This window comes from Oncorhynchus kisutch, linkage group LG8, assembly GCF_002021735.2.
Source record: "Oncorhynchus kisutch isolate 150728-3 linkage group LG8, Okis_V2, whole genome shotgun sequence".
NCBI classification, from domain to species: Eukaryota; Metazoa; Chordata; class Actinopteri; order Salmoniformes; family Salmonidae; genus Oncorhynchus; species Oncorhynchus kisutch.
Genome location: NC_034181.2, coordinates 40,747,839 through 40,768,046, shown reverse-complemented (window position 1 = coordinate 40,768,046; position 20,208 = coordinate 40,747,839). Strand labels below are relative to the sequence as shown.

At 44.0% G+C, this 20,208-nt stretch overlaps 1 protein-coding gene across 3 annotated transcripts in view; it reads left to right on the top strand.

The window, feature by feature from the left end:
- The window catches only part of fam222aa (family with sequence similarity 222 member Aa), a 78,698-nt gene that overhangs the window by 11,061 nt on the left and 47,429 nt on the right, over positions 1–20,208 (top strand). The window contains exon 1 of one of the 3 annotated variants that reach the window (XM_031830381.1): positions 8,549–8,901. The exons of the other annotated variants lie outside the window; for them this stretch is intronic. The gene's annotated coding sequence lies outside the window, so the exon portion shown is untranslated. Of the gene's footprint in view, positions 1–8,548; positions 8,902–20,208 lie in introns of those variants that run through there. 3 annotated transcript variants of the gene reach the window in all.

Genomic DNA, 20,208 nt, shown 5'->3' with positions numbered 1-20,208 from the left:
TTCCTTGTGGGGAGGGCAAGATAAAGCGTTTTGTCTTTATGCTTTGGTCATTCTCCGGTGACAGTAGCCCGCACTTTACATGTCTTTTCATCTGCTGATTGGTTGATCACCTGGTTGTTGGAGCTGTCAGCATGAATAAACAGAGCCAATGATTGTAAAAAATTGCGAATAGCCATATGACTTAAATGGGTTGAACTTTTGTCTGCCATTTTTTTATTAATTTCCTTAATGATTAGGTAGCTCTGGCTATGGGAGCCAAGTGCTCTTTACATATTGGCAGATTTACACAGGGGTTTGATGCCCTATGTTAATGACCTAGGTCACCCTATGCCCTCAGGGCCTGTGCTGTAGATTGGCTTCAGCAGTATGGATGTCTCATAGTTCTATTTTGTTTAATTAGAATGCAGTCATTCAGAAATAAGCTACTACTGCAATTTTGCTCGGCCAATTCAGATATTATATAATTCAAAACGATAGGGATTGTAATGTGTTCAGAAGCCTGGCTTTGGGAGTGTGTGACAATGGCTACATGACTTGATTGTTGCAAATGGATACTACTTATACGGGGGTGACACAGCGACCGTTAGCGTCTGTGACAAAAACAAAATAGAGTCCGTTACCCAATTCTGATGGCATTGCTGTAAAGGTAATACAATTTCCACTGACTGGTGAAAAGAATGTCTGTTCGGCATGGTAATTGGAGAAGCCACCCCTCTTTGTTTCCCCCAGCTCAGCGTGAACGCAACACGATTTAATAAAACTCTGGAGATTTGAATCTTTTACTGCCGGTCCTAGTACCGGGGACACGGAATGGAAAGCCGAGGCATGCACAGATAAGTCATTTAACTTTGACCTGTTTGAATTTTTAAGCTATAGACAGATTTGTGAGAGAGCATGCGAGGAGGGTGGGATGGGGGTGGTAGTTGGTATATGTTTCTAGGCTAAACCCACGGTTAGAAATCCTTGCGATATTAAGATCTGAGGCCCCTTGGCTTCTCCGTGCCTGCTTTCACTCGCGTACAGTCAGGAACATAGAAACAATGGCGCCAGGACACATATGGACAAACACACCCACTTCTCTCTCCTCGCGCCTGTTTTATTACCTCCTGCCGGCTGCTGGAATTGCTTTCCTCCCTCGAGTGAGCCAGTCAAAGCCGGCTTTATTGTGTTAACCTATTTGTGTGTCGAGCGATTGCGGAGTTCTTTATCTCTGTTTGTATTCGGACGGGGAGAAGGCAGCGAGATGGAGGGAGGGCGGTGGGCAGGGGAGATGGGCGAGCCACCAGAGTTCGACGGATGGATCACCTCGATCCACTCCTGAAGATAATGACCCCCCCCCCCCCCCCCCCACGGCCCGACTGGCATCCAGAGTAATCACTTTTTATCTCTCAAAGATGTCACGTATAATTATAAACCCACTGCCATCCTGTGAAATCTGCCTAATAGTATTTAAATGTATTTAGATGAGTGGGGGTGGGGGTGGATATGGAATTGGAGATTTGAGTTTGAGGGTTGGAGATCTAATGTTTGACTCAACAACCTGTGTTTTGTGTGTGTTCCTTTTCCCAATAAGTTCAAACCACCTGCTGTAGCATATACGCTGATGCATTATCTACTTTGGCTGTGAGCATTTGGAGTTTGACGCCCAACCCCATACACACACACATATTCAGAGACCAGGGGGGATCAGCGTTCCTTTTTGTGAGCTCTTAGTTTTATTAACATTTTTATTGAGTTGAAGGACTTGCTGACCCTTGGTGGCATAATGAATTGCCTGCTGTGCGAGTTTTGGCAGAAATGACTGGCACGGATCCAAGCTTTTTAACCTAAGATTTGTGCTCTGTTGATTGAGCAGGTAACTTGGAGTCGGGGGTAGGTAGGTATGGTAGGTTGGTCTGTATTTTAAATGGCAGGATGAAGGCATATTATTTGAACATGACTGCAATTTACACAGGCTTTCGTCCTAGCAGTCACTCAAGTGTGCCAAAGTCCAGTCTCATTTTAACGCCTGGCCAATTATCTTCGCTGCTTCTGAAATCACCCTTCCCTCTCCTCTTTTTCCCTTGTATGTAGAGGTAAAATATTAATTAGAAGTTCAAATTAAAATGTGAACATCTTCAATCAGGAAAACCTGAATACAGACCAGAATACTTGGGGTTAAAATTGTGGTATGGTTGGTGTTGCGTTTAATAAAGCACACATTTGGATGTAGAATTACATCTTGAAGTATTTGCTTATTTTTTTGAGGAGCAGAGTGGGCGTCTCATCCACGTCTGTCTGGCGTTCGCTCAACTGTGTGCTGCTTCACTCACTCTGGTTTCTGTTTAGTACCATCTCTCTTGAAATTTTAGCTTCAAGAAACCGTTGCTACATCCGTTGCTATGTTTTGACAGCTTCCCTCGTCCGGGGAACTTCATACAGACATATGAAACATTCTACCCCTCCTCCCTCCCTTTGTGGTATGGTTCTGTGACTGCGTCTCCGGGAAGGAACAGCTGTCCAGCTGTCACCACAGCCAGCCAGTCAGCTGGTATCCAAGCAAGGCAACATCTGTAGAGGCTGAACGGGCAAGGGACAGCATGTCTCTACTCTTGTTTCTGAAGACCACGGAAGTGTGTCAAGCATGTTCACTCTACATGACCACTGTACTGACCATGTAAGTGGTCGGCCCCTTGGAAGTGGACGGCCCCTTGGAACACGACAATTTGACTGCACTCCCATAGGTACATTCAATATGGCTGACATGGTATTGACATATCGATGGGTTTGTTCGTTACGCAGTCTCACACTATTACATTATAGCTATAATACGTCCACCCTACTGTTTGGCGGCGCATACATAGGCAACTTCAGAACACCTTTTCACCAAGTACACGGAATTGTACTTGTTGATATGGTGCTGCTAGTGTCTACATTTAGAGACAGAATACAAACAGTGGAGTTTAAACCGTTTACATACATTATATACAGTGCATCCACCCTGTACCGCGCTAAGCAACCCAAAATGGATCTTGGAACCTGTCATTTTGGTTGACTTGGTTGAGTCAATATAAACCACCTAAAAATAAATAATAAAATCCCACACACCTTCATGTGTTCTTTATCTGATGATGAGTGTGATTCCTGTTTTGGACATTGTCAAATACATTAGGAATTGGCTCTGTCTGCAATTCTTTCTGTTCTCATTCTAAGCTCCATCCCTACTAACAATTCTCAACCTCTGGATTGTGCACGTGTGTGTAAACAAAGTCCCAGCGATAGTTGCCTGGGCCTGACAACAACCGACTGGGAGACTCTCTCCTTCATGTAGCTCCCCTCACTCGCTCCCAACCTCCTAGCAGCATGGGGAGAGGGAGAGGAGGAGGAGGCCCATAGAGCCGCCTGAGTGAGGTGGGGGAGAGCAGAGTGCCAGTCTCCTCTGTCAGCCACAAACCAGGATCTGGGAGAGCGAGCACATGGGACTTCCTCCTGGGATGATCCTGTGGTGAAGGAAAGGGAGGACAGCTGTTCACTGGGCTTGTTTTCTGCCTCTTCTTTCCATCAACGCATGGCTTGCTCTTTCCTCTCCCCCTCTCTCTGATGCGGTCTGTCTTTACCTTCTGTCATGCTGTTGGTGGATTTGTGGAATGGCACATGGAAAAGGAAACATGTAGCATATAATTCTATATGGACTGACTAAGAAGAGGTCAGTTTGAGGATAGTGTCATGACACTGCCATCCACCTTCCTCTTCCACCTTCCTGCTTTTGTTATGAGACAGAAGTAGTGGATGACTTGTACTATTTTAAAACAGGCCTCAGGCATAGACCTCTGGTTTTCTACCCCTAGACAGACAGCTGCTGCTGAAACTGCGATGCGATGGCTTTGAACAAAGTTTGATGGATACTGTTGACTGGAGCTGAGTGAGAGAATGCCTCGATGACTCCAATTAAGTGTCACTTCAGGCTCGTCTCCCAGTCCCATTTACATTTTGTTCTCCATCTACGGCAGTGGTGTCAAACACACGGCCAGCGAGGGGGTCCAATCCTGCCCGCGGGTGGTCAAATTTGGATTCATCAGACCAAAGGAAAGATTTCCGCCAGTCTAATGTCCATTGCTCGTGTTTCTTGGCCCAAGCAAGTCTCTTCTTATTGGTGTCCTTTAGTAGTGATTTCTCTGCAGCAATTCGACCATGAAGGCCTGATTCACAGTCTCCTCTGAACAGTTGATGTTGAGATGTGTCTGTTACTTGAGTTTCTGAGGCTGGTAAACTCTAATGAACTTATCTTCTACCGCAGAGGTAACTCTGGGTCTTCCTTTCCTGTGACTGTCCTCATAAGAGCCAGTTTCATCATGGTTTTTGCAACTGCACTTGAAGAAACTTTCAAAGTTCTTGAAATGTTCCATAGTGACTAACCATCATGTCTAAAAGTAATGATGGGCTGTTGTTTCTCTTTGCTTATTTGAGCAGTTCTTGCGATAATATGGACTTGGTCTTTTACCAAATAGTGCTATCTTCTGTATACCACCCCTACCTTGTCATAACACAACTGATTGGCCCAAACGCATTAAGAAGGAAATCAATTCCACAAATTAACTTTTAGCAAGGCACACCTTTTAATTGAAATGCATTCCAGATGACTACCTCATGAAGCTGGTTGAGGGTACTGTATATGTTTTAGAAATATTTTTTTAGGGTTATATATACACTATACAGTGATTCGGAAAGTATTCAGAGCCCTTGAGATTTTCAACATTTTGTTATGTCACGGAATAATTCTAAAATGTATTAAATAAAACAATTGTCATCAAACAATACCTTGTAATTTTAGCAAATGTATTAAAAACAAAAAAGATACCTTATTTACATAAGTATTCAGACCCTTTGCTATGAGACTCTAAATTGAGCTCAGTTGCATCCTGTTTCGATTGATCTTCCTTGAGATGTTTCTACAACTTGATTGGAGTCCAACTGTGGTAAATTCAAATGATTGGACATGATTTGGAAAGGCACACACCTGTCTATACAAGGTCTCACAGTTGTCAGGGGGGAAAAAACAAGTCATGAGGTCAAAGGAATTGTCCGTAGAGCTCCCAGACAGGATTGTGTCGGGGCACAGATCCGGGGAAATTTCTGCATCATTGAAGGTCCCCAAGAACACAGTGGCCTCCATCATTCTTAAATGGAAGAAGTTTGGAACCACCAATACTCTTCCTAGAGCTGTCATTATGTGTAGATTGATGACGAAAAAACTATTTAATCAATTTTAGAATAAGGCTGTAAAGTAACAAAATGTGGAAATAGTCAAGGTCTGAATACTTTCCGAAGGCACTATGTACAAAAGTATGTGGACACCCCTTCAAATTAGTGGATTCGGCTATTTCAGCCACAACCGTTGCTGACAGGTGTATAACATCGAGCCCACAGCCATGCAATCTCCATAGACAAACGTTGGCAGTAGAATGGCCTTACTGAAAAGCTCAGTGACTTTCAACGTGGCACCGTCATAGGATGCCGCCTTTCCAACAAGCCAGTTCGTTAAATTTCTGCCCTGCTAAAGCTGCCCCTGTCAACTATAAGTGCTGTTATTGTGAAGTGGAAACGTCTAGCAGCAACAATGGCTCAGCTGCTGAGTGCTGAAGCAGGTAGCGTGTAAAAATCATCTATCTTCGGTTGCAACACTTGCTACCGAGTTCAAAACTGCCTCTGGAAGCAACATCAGCACGATAACTGTTCGTCAGGAGCTTCATGAAATGGGTTTCCATGGCCGAACGGCCGCACACAAGCCTAAGATCCCCATGTGCAATGCCAAGCGTCGGCTGGAGTCGTGTAAAGCTTACCACCATTGGATTCTGTAGCAGTGGAAATGTGTTCTCTGGAGTGATGAATCACATTTCACCATCTGGCAGTCCGTCGGACAAATCTGGGTTTGGCGGATGCCATGAGAATGCTACCTGCCCCAATGCATAGTGCCAGTAATGTTCTGGGGCTGTTTTTCAAGGCCCCTTAGTTCCAGTGAAGGGAAATCTTAACACTACAGCATACAATGACATTTTAGATGATTCTGTGCTTCCAAATTTGTGGCAACTGTTTCAGCATGACAATGCCACTGTGCACAAAGCGAGGTCCATACAGAAATTGTTCGTCGAGATTGGTGTGGAAGAACTTGACTGGCCTGCACAGAGCCCTGACCTCAACCCCATCAAACACCTTTGGGATGAATTGGAAAGCCGACTGTGAGCCAAGCCTAATCGCCCAACATCAGTGCTCGACCTCACTAATGCTCTTGTGGCTGAATGGAAGCAAATTCCTGCAGCAATTTTCCAACATCTAGTGTAAAGCCTTCCCAGAAGAGTGGAGGCTGTTATAGCCGCAAACGGGGACCAACTCCATATCAATGCCCTGATTTTGGAATGAGATGTTAGACGTGCAGGTGTCCACATAATTAAAACCAATTCGAAACTGTGTAGAAATTATTATGGACCTACATTCATACAGCTCCTTGACCGTGTCCCGCCTATTAAACATTTAAATGAAAGCTAGACAGTCAGGGAGCATCGAAAATGTAAAACTATGGATAGGGGGGGTTATTTTGTACTAATTTTGAGTGAGATTAAATATAACACACTTTCAGTGCGATCCTCCGGACTTTGTTGGAAACCGAATGCGCCCCCCGCGGCAAAATTAGTTTAACACTCCTGTTCTACGGTGATGTGGTCGTGCTGCTAATTGTACCAGGGGATTAAGAGGAAGGTGTTTGGTGATTAAGCGCCATTGTGGCTTGACTGGGGGGCGAATCCGGAATCTCAACATTCCATTTGGCTCTGTAGTGGTAAAACCTCTCTTCTCCTCCCCTGGCCCCCATTCAGCCACTCCCCACCCAGCCCCCCGATGACAAGGAAATGGTCTGTTCATGACTTATGGTTTTATCATTCAAATGTTCTCCATTGATGCCCCAACACTGTGATTGGCAGCTGAAGCTGAAAGACCAATGGAGCCAGGCGTCGACAGCCAGTTGGTAACCGTGACAATGGTGTCTCGCTCTGCTTTGTTTTCAAACTTTTCCTGGAAACCCCTCCAAATACGTTTCTGCCACAAGGACAGCATCCCCTATTAATCTTTTAAAGATGAGCCTGAGTGAAGAGGCCATAGGGGTGTTGAGGGTGCTGCAGCACCCCCTGAACAAAAATCTGAATTAAAATACAATATACATTTTTCCACAAAAAATACACAAAAGTAGTGCACTGGGCCTTTACTAGTCCTGTCTTAGTCGATGATATAGCCACGGGAAGCCAGACAGCATTTGGCCTCCCTTGATAAAAAGTATAACATTTTAGCCAATCAGCTTTGAGCAAAACTGAGTGAGCTCAACTGTGAATGGAAGCCAGTTTGGATTCGTTTCACTCCTATCACAGAAATACGTCATCGATAGAAGCAACTTGAATTGTTGCATCTCCTTGTGTTGTTGTCCTCCGGTTGCTAGCTAGCTAAAAACGTCCTATTCCTAAATTAGCTGAGAAGATGGAAGTTCAATATGTAGCTAGATGTAGAAGGCTAATGTTAACTTGCTAACGCTGCCCATGAAAGGAAGTTAGTCTAACAAGCATTTTGGCCAGGTAGCCTAGGACAACAAAAAATAAACGCCTGTACTGTATGACAGAGTCATGTAGGTCATGTAACTGTTACATGCAATATGCTTTGTGGACTTCACAGGACAGAGTTTGCGCTCCGGTTTTGTGATGAAACAAAGGTCTGGTTGAATTTATTCTGCCACTGTGTCTGTCTTCTTATTGTCTTGGCCTTAAGCATATATCACGGTTGCAAGGCATATGAACTAACAAGTTATAGAGCAAACAATTCAATTATCACAACACGGTGATTTTACCCATGTACCGCTACTGGGCCTGACGAGTGCAGTCAGAAGCATCCTGATACCCCAACGCGTCAACAATTTAGGACACCCTCCACCTCTCCTGTAGGTGTGTCAGTACCAGGGTTTCCATTAGAAGGCAATATCTTGTTTTTGGCCGTTTTCTTTGTTTTTCTAACAGCAGAAAAATAGAATTGCCGCCAATTGTCCGGGAGAAGAGAAAATCCCATTGCGAAATAATGCTTTTTAGTTTATTCATTGATGGAAATATATTTGACTGGTCATGCATATCGGTCTATAGGTTAATTTAGTGGAATTAACTTGGTCCGTGTGTACAGTATATTCGTTATGTATCTTATTTATCACAGCATACAGATACAACGCCTTTGAGCGTAAAATACTGTCAGACAGCGCTAGCGCCGCTGCTACAGCATCTCAAACAGAAAATGCATAGATGGCCAACGGCAACCAGGCTTCATCAGCACGTCACACAACCCTTTGCAATGAACCGGAGGCAGTATACAAGTTGAAAACATATACTCAATTGTTCGAAACCTGAACGTTTTACGACATAATATGAGGAATGTCTTACCTTGCTTCAAAGTAGCCTAGACAAAATCAGACCATATCCACGGAGGCAATTATTTTAGATCAACTTTCTTTCATTGTCCAGTAGCCAAAAGCACAATCCTTGTCACATAAGCAACCCATGCTAGTTTTTGCATATTAGATATCCCCTCTTTCAATATTTGTTACGGATATGTTCATCTCTTGTCACGTGAAGCCGCTCTCGTGTGTGGCGCGCTTTTGATGGTGTTATCCCGCTAATTGCTTTATGTAACGAACCTTCAAGCATAGCCCACTTGTGCACATTGGCTGTATGAATTTGGGATCTATCGTCCCACAACTGTCCCAGAGTCTGTTTGGAACAGGCTATTTCTTTCTCAGCAAGCTGACCAATAGAATAGGTCAACGTTTCTATTATGGGGATAGTCGATTAATATAGACTAGTGATTTGGTTGTTCGTTACTCGTCTTGTTGGCTGAGAAAAGGTAAATATGGACAGCTATTCTTACATCTTCAAAGTGCACGTCAGAATTCGGCAAGAAGGACCACATCGTTGCATCCTTGACTTGCATGTTCTGTTAATATGCAGGACTATAATCTAACAGGGATTTCTGTCATTCTGAGCCTCGTGGGTGAACGCCCTAATCAGTTCACTCACTTAATGCATTGGGTCCAGTAAATTGATCAAATGCCCGGTAAATTAAAAATGCTGCTGGTCAAATGTATGGCACACCATTTTCACAACAGAAACCCTGGTCTGTACTCAGATCTGGAAGATGGCAGTCTGAATATTCTAAGCATATATGGAATGATTTATCTGTTTTGTTATGGGAGAATGGAACTTCATACATTCTGTAGTAGCAGTATGTTTCAATATTGCTACAGTATATTCAGAAATTCATGCTGTAGGGACCTCTCACTGAGAGATGCAACAGTAACAAGGCCAACAAGTCACTGTGCATAACAGAACAGCAACCTTGTAGAACAGCCCATTTCTCCTAACTTACATTCATCTCTGTGGAGATCATAGCTGGTCCCATGTTGTCTACATCACAATGATTTTTTTATTCTCAGAAGAAAGCTGTCTGACTTGTGGTTGCTAAGGGTTATTTTGTTTTGTGTGGGTTACTATTTCATGTAATTGTTATTAAATTTCCTAACAGTGAGTCCAGATTACTTCCCCTTTCAAGGAAAAGCCTTCTTGACACTTTAATTTGTCATGATAGCCTCTGTGTGCACTGCTACTAAATCCCACTTCATTTAAGAATGGATGACGTGGAAATATACACATAAATAACAGAAATATACAGCAGCTAGAGTTGCTGTTCTATGAGATATGGTGGCTCTTGTATGAAGATACTAGACTCTATCAGGGCACTTGTGTCCTTGTCTCCCATGCCCTCCCCTCCAGGCCAGTTTGGTCGGGTGCTCCCTGGTTGTGGTCTCATTAGAAACCTGATCAGACAGGCCCAGCTCAGCTCCAGACGGCCTGGCTGGGCTGACTAAGACACCCAGGTCTGGGTCAGGCCAACCCCATCTCCCTCCCTCTTTGGCTCTCTCCCGCGCTCCCTAAACCAGACCCCCAGTCCTGGTCAATGGGGTTGGATTGGCTTTCCCCCTCTGGTCCTCTGGTCAACCACTACTGTCATGCTCTGTGGTCTCTCTCCCTCTGTCTGTGTGCAGAGCTATTCATAGTCTTCTATTCTGAAAAACACTGTCAATCAATACATTAATAATGAGACACGTATAGAGTTCAGAACAATATAACCCATGACGTAAAGCACTAGTCTGAACTATTCCATTCTTGCAGAATTCTAATGTGGTACATGTATATGTGGTGTAAATGTTCACTTGATCTGCAGACATATCGCTGTTAGACTAACAGAATGTTGAGTCTTTTTCAATGTTGATACAATGCTGTCACATGATCAGGCTTAATAATGAGTTTGCTTTGTACTAACCCCCTGGAAAGTCTTGCTGTCTTGATTTTTTTCATGACTTTTTCATGACTTTTCATGTGTGTGTGTGTGTGTGTGTGTGTGTGTGTGAGAGAGTGAAGGTTTACCTTTGTGAGACTGTATGTGTCAATGTTCCTCCTGACCTGGCAGATGTGTGTTAGTGCACAGTGAGGGGACCTCTTTTTGTGTTCCTGTTTGCAGTAGATAAGAATCAACACAAACACTGCTGTCCCAGATTCAGCCTCTCTTCAGTCTACCAATGTCTGCAATCCAGCGCAAGTAGCGCTGTGATCATGTGATCACACAGCCACAAAATCTTGAATTTCTTTCACTTTCAAAGGGGTTGCGATGCATAGCCCAACAGTAGTGTGTGTAGAGGCATCCTCCACCTCTCCTGACCTCCCCTCCCCATTGAGACAGCACTCTTGACCTGCCGCCCCATTGTTTCCACTGGGGATGGATGGGGAGCCAAGGCGCCTCTGCCAGGGTGATCCGCCACTCAATAGCCACCCCATCTGTCGGCTGCATGCCTGGGCGTCACAAGCGGGGATTTGACACCGTCTGTGCGAGATCTGAAAGGCGCCCATCTCGGGGGGGCTCTCTGTCTCTGAATAGGGGTTTAACACTGCTGCGTTGGGGTGTTGTCATCCCCCCTCTCGTCCCGTCGCAGGCCCCGACCGACGCAGCCGGCTGGGAGTATGTGTGCGTTCGTGTGTGCGTGGAGGATGAGAGACCTTCATTGTGTCTGTTCACAGGCCCCCCGAGCGACAGGGTCACCTTGTCCCTCAAACAAACGCTGCCCTCAGTGGGATTGTTGGCTGTGTGTGTGTGTGTGTGTGTGTGTATCTCTAGCATCTATCCCTTTCACATCACAGCCTATTCAGCTAAGTCTGTCTGGATCAAGCTTTCAAAGGATGTCTGAAATGTGTGGGGGAAACACTCCAAACTGCTTTGCAGGTTAAACTAGACTTAGTTAGCATTAAGGCTAACAAAACTGCTGATGTCACCCGCTCTGTCTTTTCACTGCTGATTTACGAGGATTCATTGAAATGTATATTTGTTTAGTCTCTTTAGTGGAACATGAGCCGCCTTCGGCTGGGTTGTGGGAGGAAGAGAGCGGCTGTATCAGAAAGAACAGAAGACAGCCGGGGCAGGAAAGGAGGTCACCTGGTAGCTACTTAGCAGGTGCTCACCAATCCCCACAGTCACCAACCACTTTGCGGCTCCTCCAGGCAATTTCAGTCAGTTCAAACTGGGGTTAAACACCACCAACAGCACCCTCTCCACACCTGTGTGTGTGTGTGTGTGTGTGTGTGTGTGAGATCCTTCAAACCAAAAGCGCCCTTTGGAAATCTGGGCATGTCACTGTTCTCCAAATTAGTGCCGTGGCAGCTCCACTGCATATCTGAACCGGAGGAATATATTTCACACCAGCGTATGCATTATTAACTGTGCGGCGGGTCCGGTGCTAAGCATTGTGGCGATAGACTGGTTATTCACAGCTCTATTGGGAACGAACGTGTCGCCAGGAGAAACCGCTGCCGCGCTCCACCCTATCAGATCGTTTGTCATGAGTGATAGACAATTTTCAACGGGAGCCTTTTTCAATTTATTCACCACTGTGCTGTCACTGCAGTTTCCTACCCCCATCCTCTCTCTCGCTCTCCAGTTCTCTTTACCTATCTCGTATAGAAATGGGTAAACTCATTTTTACTAGAGTTTGTGTATGTGTCGTTTGTGTACAGACCGTGCTCTGTAGGCTTGGTCTGGATAATTCCGGACCTTTAGTCCTGTACTGGATTTTTCTAGCTCGCATTCGGGGCCCTGATACCAATTATGCAAACTATTAAAAATTTAAGGAGGACAGTCTTTTTATAATTTAATCCTAAAGTAATAGATTTGATAAAAAATGCATGAGAGGAGCTTTATAGATGAAACTAGAATGAGTGTATCAGAGACTCCAGTGAAGGATGCAGAGGGACTGGGCAGGAGGGAGGGGTGCGATCTCCTCATTATTCAAATGAAATGTGATTAGCACAGAGTAATAGTCTCTCAGAGGCAGGGCTCACTGGCCAGTCTATTCAGACCAAACACCCATTGAGGTCATGTTCAGCAGACAAGAAATGGAAGAAAACGCTCCGAAACTGGGTGAAATGGGGAGGTTCTATCTGAACTTGTCCAATAACAAATGCTTCTTGTTATTTTCCTTAGGCCCACATTTTGAAACATTTTGATGCAATGTGCTCTAATGAACACAACCCGGGTTTGGGGAGACTCAACAATAGCGTTTGCTTCTGTGTGGTAGGGCTATAAATATAATGATTTCTGAAACCTTTTTCTATAGGGATGTATTCTACTCCTGTAGCACCACGTCTCTCTGGCTCTCGCTCTCTTCCGATTGTTTCGTCTTGTCCCTGCGTAAAGTGCACATAGAGAGGCGTGAAAGCAGGAAGCCTGCACAACTCTAACGGAATGGCTTTTTCTGCTCGGGAGCGACAGAGCTTTTACTGTCTGTTGTGCTGCTCATAATGTATCATTGCTGAGTGGCAGCAATGGCACATTGACACTCCGCAATGATACATTGAGGGCCACGACTTGGAGTCAACATTGAGGCAAACGTTGTGTTGTGGTTGTATGTCCACTGGGTCAGTCTGAAAACACTCTGACCTGTTTGCTATGAGTTTAAAGTTGTAAAGGCACGAGTACAGTGAAAATGCCTTCCTGGCAAGCTCTAAAGCCAACAATGCAACAGTCAATGTCAATGTAGTACTAAAAATAACATAAGGTAGAACCAAAAAATCGCACGAGAAATAAGAACACGAGAAAGTCAGAAGCTATACACAGGGTCAGCTCTAATACCATACAGTGTGCAGAGATACTGGAGAGATCGAGGTAGATACTCTATGTATAGGAGTAAGGTGACTAGGCATCAGGATATATGATAAACAGAGTAGCAAGCAGCGTAGATGAAGACCGTGTGTGTGTATGTAGAATCAGTATAATTGCGTGTGAGTGTTCATAGAGGCAGGGTACAAATGTAAATAAAGGGTCAACTCAGATGGTCTATGCACCTTGTTAGCTATTTAAGCAGTCTTATGGCTTGGGGAGAGAGGCTTTTCAAGAGCCTGTTGGTCCCTGGATCGGGATGCAGGTCTTGACTGTGTCGTAATTTCCATACCAAACCACCACTGCAAGCGATCTCTAGGGTAGTTAAATAAAGGTTAAATAAAAAAAATACAAAATCATCCAATTCAATCAGTGTAGATGAAAGGGAGGAGACAGATTAAAGAAAGACTTAAGGATTTTAAAGTCTTGAGACATGGATTGTGTATGTATTGAACTGGGTATGGTTTTACATGCCAGGCGCACCGGTTGAATGTGTCAAGAACTGCAACGCTGCTGGGTTTTTCACACTCTACAGTTTCCCGTGTGTATCAAGAATGGTCCACCACCCTAAGGACATTCAGCCAACTTGACTCTACTGTGGGAAGCATTTGGAGTCAACATGGGCCAGCATCCCTGTGGAACGCTTTCGACACCTTCTAAAGTCCATGCCCTAATGAATTGAGGCTGTTCTGAGGGCAAAGGTGGTTGCAACTCAATATTAGGAAGTTGTTCTTAATGTTTTCTGCACTCATTGTATATAAATATATATATATATATATATATATATTCGAGAAATTGGGTTGAAACCACCAACGAAAATTGAAAGCCAGCGAAGCTTATGGATTTTAAGTTGTGCCTCAGGGGTAAATTCCTTGTTTTTCTATGGTTGCCTGTTTGTGGAATCAATCCAATCGGGCTAAATCGATCATCTCCGTGGAAAGGTCAGGAGAAGAGGCAGCCGTGTTTGAAGTGCTTATCCCCGGGAAAGTGAGCCAGAATTGTGACACCTCCATATGAGTAGGCCAGGCGGATTAGAGGCGGACAGGGTGGCCCACGGGGGCGATTTAGGCAGATCCAGCTCTAAATAACCCACATATATCACCACAGAGGGAGAGCGAGCGAGAGAGAGAGAGAGAGAGAAAAAGTTTAAGCTGCCTATACTTTAATCCCCATTTTCAACAGAAAAGCATATTAGCTAGTAGATTTGGAGAGAAAAAATAGGACATTTAGAAAAAGCTGAGGGGGTCAACACTTGTGTAGGATGGGGGCGGTGAACTTCCTTCCTGTGTGTTTTGATTTCATATTGTTTGAAGTCACGGGTCGCTCGGCATCATCCTCTGCAGTCTTTATCTAATGTGGAGTGGGTGGTGGTTTTGAGCAGGAGGCAGCAGCATCTGTGCAGAGTTGAAACAGGGCTCTCTCTAGCTAATCCTCTACCCAGGGATCACTCAGTGGGGTGAAGACAATTACTAGGCTGCTTTCTCATGCTAATAGCTTCTCCAACTAGATCAAAAAAAGGGAGAAAAAAAGGAGGAGAGGGAGGGAGGCATGGTGGTGCAGGAACAACGACCGACCTAGCTAAAATGGGTTTTTAGATTACTGTTTAATTATGGATAGGGTCCCAGTTGTAATGGCTAAGGTCAGGAATAAGGAGTGAGAATTGGTTTTGTCTCGGAGAGAGGAAGGAGATAGGTTGTTATTGGGATTTTGTTGCGCGTGTATGTGACGTCAAGGACTTGTTCAGAGAGGTCACGCGGTACAGATGCTGACACTCACCCTTCCTTCATATTCGCCCTGCAGCAAGGTGTCAGACTCTGGAGTGGTTTAAAATTGAATTAATATGCCGGAATTTATAGAATTCACTCCCTTGCTATTTCTCCTGGGAGAGGAAAAGAGTATAATGGTCTCCATCTTCACTAATTTCTGGGTCTTGGCAACACTACCTGTCTCCAGTGAAGGACACACCTGGGCACACAGCTGTAACTCACAGGGATGCAACCTGGAGCAGCAGCCACTGATCTGCTGGAGAGGCGGCCACAGGAAGATGGATGTCTCAGGGGCCTTTTGTGATGTGCCGGGAACACGGACTTAGTTTGAACTTCACAAGCGACGTTAATGAAGGGGACGACTTCAGGCCAACTTCCAAGTTCCTTCTCTCTCTCTCTCTTTTTCTCTTTCTCTTTCTTTCTCTCTGTGCACCAAACTTCTCCAAATTCTTGAGAAGGAAAAGAGACTAATAATCTGTCAGCCCTTGTTGTTATCTCTAAATGTCTGGTCACATTCGCTGATAAAAAGGCTCTTTATCAGACTCCCTTTGTCATGGAAAGTGGTCACCATTTTAAAATCGTTATGACGCAGGCAGTTTTTCACTCTCTCATCACTGAACTACAAATGAACTAAGACCTTGCAGGTACAGTTGAAGTCGAAAGATTACATACACTTATGTTGGAGTCATTAAAACTAATTTTTTCATACACTCCACACATTTCTTGTTAACAAACTATAGTTTTGGCAAGTCGGTTAGGACATCTACTTTGTGTGTGACGCAAGTACTTTTTTCCAACAATTGTTTACAGACAGATTATTTCACTTATAATTCACTGTATCACAATTCCAGTGGGTCAGAAGTTTACATACACTAAATTGACTGCGTCTATAAACATCGTGGAAAATTCCAGAAAATGATGTTATGGCTTTAGAAGCTTCTGATAGGCTAATTGGCATCATTTGAGTCAATTGGAGGTGTACCTGTGGATGTATTTCAAGGCCTACCTTCAAACTCAGTGCCTTTTTGCTTGACATCATGGGAAAATCAAAAGAAATCAGTCAAATCCTCAGAAAAAAAATGTAGACCTCCACAAGTCTGGTTCATCCTTGGGAGCAACTTCCAAATGCCTAAATGTACCACGTTCATCTCTACAAACAATAGTACTCAAGTATAAACACCATGGGACCACACAGCCGCCATACCACTCAGGAAGGAGACTCATTCTGTCTCCTAGAGATTAACGTACTTTGGTGGGAAAAGTGCAAATCAATCCCAGAACAACAGCAAAGGACTTTGTGAAGATGCTGGAGGAAACAGGTACACAAGTATCTATATCCACAGTAAAACAAGTCATATATCGACATAACCTGAAAGGCCACTCGGCAAGGAAGAGTGCTGAAAACCGCCAGAAAAAAGCCAGACTACTGTTTGCAACTGCACCGTACATTTTCGAGAAATGTCCTCTGGTCTGATGAAACAAAAATAGAACAGTTTGGCCATAATGACCGTTATTATGTTTGGAAGAAAAGGGGGAGGCTTGCAAGCCGAAGAACACCATCCCAACCATGAAGCACGGTGGTGGCAGCATCATGTTGTGGGGGTGCTTTGCTGCAGGGGGGACTGGTGCACTTCACAAAATGGATAGCGTCATGAGGATGGAAAATTATGTGGATATATTGAAGCAACATCTCAAGACATCAGTCAGGAAGTTAAAGCTTGGTCGCAAATGGGTCTTCCAAATGGACAATGACCCAAAGCATACTTCCAAAGTTATGGCAAAATGGCTTAAGGACAACAAAGTCAAGGTATTGGAGTGGCCATCACAAAGCCCTGACCTCAATCCTATAGAACATTTGTGGGAAGAACTGAAAAAGTGTGTGTGAGCAAAGGAGGCCTACAAACCTGACTCAGTTACACCAGCTCTGTCAGGAGGAATGGGCCAATAGTCACCCAACTTATTGTGGGAAGCTTGTGGAAGGCTACCCGAAATGTTTGACCCACGTTTAAATTGTTTCAGGCAATGCTACCAAATACTAATTGAGTGTATGTAAACTTTTGACCCACTGGGAATGTGATGAAAGAAATAAAAGCTGAAATAAATCATTTTCCCTACTATTATTCTGACATTTCACATTCATAAAATAAAGTGATGATACTAACTGACACTAAGACAGGGAATTTTTATTAGGATTGGATTTCAGGAATTGTGAAAAATGGAGTTGAAATGTATTTGGCTGAGGTGTATGTAAAGGAGGAAAAGGTTATATTAGCACACACCGTGCAAAAGGACCCATAGTCCAGAAGGGATGGCTTTTTGTATGTACAAGGGCTGTGTTAACGGGAGAGTATCCTCATGGGAAACATCGCACCTTTTTCTCCCTCTTTGTTTTAGATGACAACCGCTCTCACTCTACATTTGCGGTTCATCTTTCCACACACTCGTTCTCTCCGATTTGTCTTAGAGCTCAGTGTTGTGTGAGCCTGAGAGAGACAAGTCTACCTGTCATATGGGTCTCTATCAAATGTTTCCTTGTTCCATGGTAACAGCTTGGTGGCGTCTCTACTCAGCATTACAGAGTAGAGGGAGGACTATTTTTGAGTCTCAGTATTTCCTGTGTTTGAGGGGGTGCACAATCCACTTGTCATTTAAATCTCGCTGGATTGATTGCTTTCATTTTACTCTGGCGACTCTTTCCCACTCTTGCTCGTACCATTCGTTTCTCTCCGTTAATGTAACGACCGCGGAAACGTTTGTAATGACCTGTCAAACACACTCCGGTAATGGCTGCAATGGGCTCAGCTGAATACATTGGCTTTCCGTTGCATCTATAAGAGCACTGAAGCTTGGTCGGGGATTTAACAATAGCGTCTTGACACCTACATCACAATAAAGATAATAAATAACTTTGTTTTGACGGGTATTGATTTTTGAAAAAAGAAGTTATGATTTAATACAGTTGAAATGTTTACCAATTAGATGTGCTGAAATGAAAGCAACTTCCTGAAAATTAACACTGGGATAATAGTGTGATATTATGTCCGATCTCACAAACAATGTAAAGTATGTTTAGATAGGTGTCATCTAGAACCAAGCGTTTTTAGTTTAAATCACTGGGTGTCCTTCTCTTGACACAAGAGAACGTGACCACAACAGTAGTGAATAATTAATCAAGCAGTAGCCTAGACAGAGCACATTTTTGTTCGTTTCAGCGGTGTTCCGCCCTTTTATATTCATTTATTAATGTACGCAAATATGCGGTATATGCAAAAGAGGCATCTCATTTTTGTTATTTTAACAGAAAGTATCAAAAAACAACTGGTATACTAAGAACATGTGTGTATATATGAGTGCATTATAAGAAAGGAAAAAGTTACATTTTACAATAAATGTAATACCTTAATTCCCAACAAAATGCCTGAACTGAGTATCTTCATCCATTGTCCAACAGTTACAATTGTTCCATTTCTTTTTTTTAACGGTCCATTTTTTTTCCCGATAACTGTTGCTAGTCTCAGGTCTAAAAACAGGACTCAGTGTGAGGAGGAAAACACCTGCTAGGTTTCTAACTGTGTTTTGCTGTGTGGACAAATCCAACAGCACAAAAATAAAGGAATCTGTCACCCCTCAGTTTGATTGAATGTGATCAGTGTCAATATACGAAGAGGCCCTCATAACCCTGCACCACCATTTGATCTGTGACACCCTCCAGTCAGACCCTGGGGGTCACCTAAATACCAGCACGGAGTGTTTTTTGTTCAGAACTAAACATGAAGGAAACAAGGAAATAAATCATGTTTCCTTTTAATTATATCCCATTGATTTATTGATCACCACACATATATTTTCAGACATGCATCTTTTCAGGCGGAAGTCTTTTGTGTGCGAACGTGCATGTGACGTGTGTGCGTGGGTGTCTGTGCGAGAAGGCTTCACCATTTACGTCTTTCTTTTTGTCTGTTTGGTTTCTTCATAAACTGATGTTGGCTTTTCTTTGATCTGTCGGAGCCAAGCTGAGAAACGATGGCACCAACAAACAATGAACAAAACGTCTGAAGACGACGCTCTGTGTTTGAATATTCAGGAGGGTGGGGGGTGTGTGTGTACTAGAATAGACCGTGTTGTTGTGCTAATCGATGAATAGATCTATCTGTGACACACACACATCCTGGGATATGAAACTTCTGTGTTTTTTTTGGACCAGGGTTTGAAGACTTTTTGGAGACGAGGCATTGAGAAGGGGAGATGGGGGAGATTCCGTTCCATGACTACTTGCATATAGGCATCATTTTATAAGTAAGCTTTTAACAGTAATCAAGTCCTACTTGAGTGGTAACATGCTCAGTTGGTCAGAGGTGTCGGTGATGGAGCAATCGAAGTGGCACACTGACATGTCAAGAGCTGGAAGCATCATGGGGGGCGTCACAGGGAAGTCACATCTTTGCAGTGGACCACTGAGACTAAGTGCTACTTGCTCCTGTGTTTCCTCTGTCGTCTCTGACAGACTACTTGTATTTTTGTTTCTTACAGGCCAACAGCAGCACCAATACACACTACATGACAAAAAGCATGTGGACACCTGCTCATCGAACATCTCATTCCAAAATCATGGGAATGAATATGGTGTTGGTCCTCCCCTTTGCTGCTATAACAGCCTCTGCTCTTCTTGGAAGGCTTTCCACTAGATGCTGGAACATTGCTGGAGGGACTTGCCTCCATTCAGCCACAAGAGCATTAGTGAGGTCGGGCACTGAGGTTGGGCGATTAGGCCTGGCTCGCAGTCGGCGTTCCAATTCATCCCAAAGGTGTTCAATGGGGTTGAGGCCAGGACTCTGTGCAGGCCAGTCAAGTTCTTCCACACCGATCTCGACGAACAATTTCTGTATGGACCTCGCTTTGTGCATGGTGGCATTGTCATGCTGAAACAGGAAAGGGCCTTCCCAAAGTTGGAAGCACAGAATTATCTAGAATGTATGCTGTAGTGTTAAGATTTCCCTTCACTGGAACTAAGGGGCCTAGCCCAAACCATGAAAATCAGCCCAGACCATTATTGGCACTATGCATTGGGGCAGGTAGCGTTCTCGTGGTATCCGCCAATCCCAGATTTGTCCGCCAGACTGCCAGATGGTGAAGCGTGATTCCTCACTCCAGAGAGGGCGACACCACTGCTCCAGAGTCAAAT